This window comes from Eptesicus fuscus, chromosome 4, assembly GCF_027574615.1.
Source record: "Eptesicus fuscus isolate TK198812 chromosome 4, DD_ASM_mEF_20220401, whole genome shotgun sequence".
Lineage (NCBI taxonomy): Eukaryota > Metazoa > Chordata > Mammalia > Chiroptera > Vespertilionidae > Eptesicus > Eptesicus fuscus.
The window spans coordinates 77,416,652-77,422,651 of NC_072476.1; positions in this window are offsets into that span (position 1 = coordinate 77,416,652).

The window sequence follows — 6,000 nt, forward strand, 5'->3', positions numbered from 1 at the left end:
TGTCCTAAACCAGAAGCCAGATATTTCTTAAAGAATCCTGGCTCCCTTAGGGGGCAATGGTATAAAAACTACACTCTGGGCATGAGGGCTGTGGATGCTTCCAAGGTGACCTTCTTTCTAGGCAGTTTCAGTGCAAGATAATAAATAACATGCTTTTTTAAATTACTGGTTCATACTGATATTTCAAATCCATTTAAAGTATTATATTGTTTTTATTTAACTTTGGTTATATAACTGAAATTTTCTTTCCCACTAGAAGTTTCACTTCTGACATTAAAATAAGTTATTATTTGCTTTATATAAAGAAAATAATTTCAAAATAGCAATACCAGTATTATTACTAAATAAATGTGAAATAAATTATAAAACTACTGAATGTAGTTGAAAATTCATTGTACCCTTTGTATATAGAATACACTGAGTGGCCAGATTATGATGATCTCTGAATGCATAATAACCTGGCCACTCAGTATATATATATATATATATATATATATATATATATATACATATATATATATATATATATATTTTTTTTTTTTTAGAGGCCCGGAGCATGAATTCGTGCATGGGCGGGGTCCGGCCAGCCTGGCCAGGGGGAGGGGACATGGGTGGTTGGCTGGCCTGCCTGCTGGTTGAACTCCTGGTCAAGGGGACAATTTGCATATTAGCCTTTTATTATATAGGATATACACTGAGTGGCCAGATTATTATGCATTCAGAGATCATAATAATCCGGCCACTCAGTGTATATCCTATTAAAAATATACCCTTTACCACATTTTATTCCACCTCCCCCCAAAGGTAATCATTTTTACTACGTATTTGTTTGTACTCCCATAGTATAAAAGATTCAACCAGAGAGGGCTCTATTCTAAGGTATTTTTTGAAATTATAAGCAATTACATGTATATATTCTGATCATCACACTTTCTTACACAAACAGTAGCAAGCTACATAACCCTTCTGTTGCTTGTATTTTTAACATACTATGCTTTAGAGACATCTCCATCTTAGATTATAGCAACCTTATCTGCTTCCTTCTTTTTCCTTTTTATTGGTTTCACGTTACTACCATATTTTACTCAACCAAATACCCTAATGCTGTCACTTGGTCTTGTAATAGGAACCCTTTGCTATTACAAACAATGTCACAATGAATAACTTTCTCTATATGTCATTTTGCACTTCTAAAGGGTATCTGTGGGCAAGATTCTTAGTGAGTTTTCTGAAACAAAGAAAAAAGGCATTTGTAATTGTGATAAATCTCACACCTTCAAGGTTATTCAGGTTATTTCAATATTGTACTTCCACCTGCAATGCATTAGAGTGCTTATTTCTTAATAGTCTCACAGATATAATGTACTATTTGGGGTATTTTTCCCTAAATTTATAAGTGTAAAATGATATGTTTTAATTTACATTTTTATTATGTGTGTATGAACTATTCATGCCCAATTATTTTTATCACTGGAATTTTTTACCTTGATTTCCAAATACTCTTTGTATAACTAGAGAGATCAACTCTTCATCTGTGACACGAATTGTAAATACTTTACCAAGTTTTGACTTTACTTATTATGATGTTTGCTTTCATGCTGAATTAAAAAAAAATCAACATGGATAAATGTATAGTCTTTTTTCTTTACTGATTCTGGGTTTTTAATTACTCTTAAAATTGGATAAGCATACTTGATTATAATTCCAATATGTGTTAGCAAAATTTTTGCTTGAACCTTATTATCAAATACTGTACCATACATTCTGTGGTTATTTATTTACTAGAGGCCCGATGCACGAAATTTGTGCAAGAGTAGGCCTTCCTTCCCCTGGCTGCTGGTACCAGCTTCCCTCTGGCACCCAGGACCCGGGCTTCCCTCCGGCCCGGCTTCATCCAGAAGGATGTCCAGAATGATGTCTTGTCTAATTAGCATATTACCCTTTTATTATTATAGATTATCTCATTTAGTTCTCACAACAACCCTGTTGTGTAGGTATTCTTATCATTCCCCTTTGACATATGAAGGAACTGAAGAACTTGCACCTGAGTGCCCTGAGTGATGGAGTAAGAATAAAAACACAGGCTGATTAGAGTTATTCTCCCTCCCTGGTGGCCCTTTGCTAACTTTTCTGGTATCATCACCTTTGTTGTATCTGAAATTCCATCTCCATGGCACTACTTTCTGAATTTATTACAGCTTCATGCCTGATACCTTTGCACGTGTGGGTTCCTCTGCTTTTCCTCTCTGAATCTCCTCTGAATCCCAGGAAACTGTTGCACATCTCTGTATCTGAGAAGCATACTGTGATTGTTTCATCATCTCAATAGGTACCACACATTCTGACTTCCAAAGAGTTTTCCACATGTCCCTCTTACTTATCCCATATAGTACCATTACATGTTTTTATGGTGGTGCTCATCAAAATTATTTACTTTGCAACAATTTTGTGTGTCTGTATGTTTTCTCATAAACTCTAAGCTCTTTGAAGGCAAGAACTATGTCCCAATAAACATGTTTAATGCATGTTTATTGAATTATTAAATGAGCAATAATGCTCACCATTCTCTCACAGCACTAGATATGAGGTTGATTCTCCCCTCTCAAATTTCAATGCTATAAATAAAATTTTTAATAACACTTAGAAAATTAAAATATTCACTCAAATTCCCAGTCTTATCTAAATCTCCGTATTTTATTGTTTTCCACAATGCTGACTATACCCTTGAGGAAATGGCATATTGTTTTTCTTCCCTTCATTCCAAGTGAAGTAAACTTAGTCCAATGACCTCTAGATTTTACCGCTTATAAAAAGATGGTGCTGATCCATTGGTAAGGGTAAAAGAAAAAGGCAAACTATTCAAGCTGGAGGGCAATTTCCTCTCCTAACAAAGTCACTTTTCAATATCACTGCTTTATTTCCTTTTGCAGGAACACCTTCGGACATATTGTTCTGTCCCTTACAATGCCAGATAAATAAACCAATTTTCTAACTTTTCCATTTTTTAAGCATTCCTTCAGCCTGCCTTCATCAGAAACACGAAACTTTTTCACACACACACACACACACACACACACACACACACACACACACAAAAGAAAAAAGAAAAAAAGCTTTTAACTTGTCCTCACAATGTCCCAATGAGGTCAGCGTGATGGCATCATCCTTGTCATTAAAGGAGCCGGCAGACCCAGCACAGAGACTGAGGAACTTTGCCCAAGGCCATAGAACAAGTTGGTACCAGAGCTCAAATCAGATGGGAGGAACCCTGGCCCTCAGCCCTGGATTCAGACACGAGGTCATGTTAACCTAAGAATCCTTTTTCCTTAGTTTCATGCTTTGAAAGAGATAAGAGTGTGGGAAAACAATACAGTTATTTAAAAAAGGGTCTCCATCTTTACTGAATGAAGTTACAACAAAAGGAGATACATGCATGTGTCCTGTTTTGTTTTGTTTTCCAAGTGGTGGAAGTGACCATTTTTGAGGTTACCACAGGATAGACACCTTGTGGTTTGGGTCCCTCAAAAGCTGGTCCCTAAACGCAAGCTTTCCAGTTTGCCCTTGGGAATGTGTGGATTCAGAGGCATCAAAGGGGGGATTGTTGGGCCCTGTGCTTTTACCATCTTTCGGAGAAAATATCCCTGGCCACTCCCCAAGCCAGTGTTCCACTGCAGCTGCTGGCACCTTCTTTCTCAGATAGGAACGAGGTGCAAACAGCTCCTCTGGGTAGGTGCTCTGGGAGCAAGGGGCCCAGCAGCCTGCTGAGGAGGAGAGTGTTCTCAAGAACCATTTCTTGGCAGCAAGCAAAAGTTCCATAAAGCTCTTAAATATAATAAATGTAATTAAAGTGCTATGTTGCGTTAGCTCCCTTTGAAGTTTCACACTTGCATAATAAACCAAATCATAAACCAGCATTCGAATTGAAGATTGTATTCCTTTTTACAGATTAATTCTCATTAATTATCTACTTGACCCCTCCTGTTATAGAGAAGTAAGTACCTGGTGCACCATAATTTTGTGCTGATAAAAGGTAATAAAAGATGAACTCACCCCTGAGAATGGAACTCTCACACACTGAATGGCACTTTGTAGCCAGAGAAAATGAGAATCTGTGTTTAGAAATTACATTCTCACAGCCTCGTACAAACCTCAGAAATATGAGTATATTCTGCATGGTTTTTTGTCTCTTTTTAATCACTGAGCATTTCCATTTTTATGGTAAGTGGTCAGCCCTCTGATGAGAAAGGTGGCCCCTCACAAACCAGGTTTCTTGCTCACCTAAAGTGTACAGATCCTAAGACCATGGATCAAGCCATGAGCCAAGGTATGGGACAGGGTGGTTTTTGTGTTTTGACCTAGCATGGAGAGGTAAGGTTTTCAGGCTTCATTTTACCTTGCCATCCAATTTTACAAACCCATTAATAACTACGAAGACAAATAAGACTTTTCTTCAAAATTAGTAAGAATTCACTGATAGGTTATGTCACAAAAACTGATTAACTATGACTTACACCCAATGAAAGATACTGTAAGCGAACTCTCAGAGTCTCAATACTGAAAATCAATTTCTTTGTGTGCAGGGACATTTATTTGCATCCCGCGTACCCCTGTCTGTTTAGGCAGTCCACAAGCAGTGTGTGTGTTCTTTCTTTCTGAGCTGTAACTCCACGCACAGGAGTGCCTCAATAGAGTGAGAAGATTAACACAGGATTGCTCAGAGAACCAAAAAATGAATGACTGGTAGAAGCTAACTGGAATTGAGCTCACCTGATGTTAAAAACAAAGCCGGGGGAGGGGCAGAAGAAAGTGTGATGACTAATGAAAGCCACACAGGTTTTTAATAGAGATGCTTCTTAGCATTGGGAAAGTGGCTGTGCTTGAACGGGAAGAAACACAGGAGAATCACACAAAAGGAGGATGGATCAGCAATTGAAAAGTAAGCAGCAGAGTTGACTACAGAATAATTCTACCCAATCAACATTGTATTGGGCTCTTATAGCAAAATCCTGCTGTGCCAGGTCTCGGGGATGAGACACACAGTGACCATAGTCAAGGAGCTACCAAGTTCATCAGATACATCTGCATCTATGGAGGATAACGAGCACTATCTCATCAGAGAAGGGCAGGTGGGCATTGCAGGCAGAGCAATGGCAGGTTAGCTCAAGCAGCTTGATGTACGCTACAAGAGGCTATTTGGAAATTGGACTGGTTAGAATTCTTTGGGCTGTCAATAACGGAAACTAACCCTAGGAAATTTAATCAGAAAAGGGAAAATTATTATTATAATACAGGATTAACTCATTGGACCTGAAGGCATTTATACAGCTAGGCTGTGAAAGGCACTGGAACCACAGCTGGGACCTTGAAAATCTCCAACTTTCATCTCACTTATGTTTCTCCCAGTCTATCTGCTTGATTTTTTATTCACAGATCAGCTTTGTCTTCTTCCCATTGTAGTGGAAAATTCTATTCCACCCTGTAAAACTCAATAGCCAATGGTTTGCAATGCCATATCTCCTTTGTCTAGGAGACCAGCATGACAGAGGGTGGAATGTAAATTCTTAGGAGAGGGTTTTTGATGTGCTCAGGTTGAATCAGGTACCCACCACTGACCAATCAGCAGTGTCTACTAGTGGGAGTAGAGGATGGAGGGAGGTCATGGACCAGTTGCACCTGTTGTGAGAATGACTGTTGGAGAAGCCCCAGCAGTTCCCCAAAATCAGCAATCAGAATGGTTTAGGTTGGTCAGACAAACCTAGGCATTTACTGCAGAGAAATAAGATAAGAGGACTTACAAAAGATAGACAAAGTAGACAAAACAAGAAGAAATAATGGTCATCTAGGGATAAATTATGTAGAGAAAATTCTAGGAAGTACTTGATAAGATTTGATGGCAGGTGCATCAAGGTGAAGCAGTAACATTTCTGTTTTATAACAGTGTTCTTTGGATTGGAGAGTTTATGTTCTTGCCACACACATGTTGATGCTATGCACCAAAAG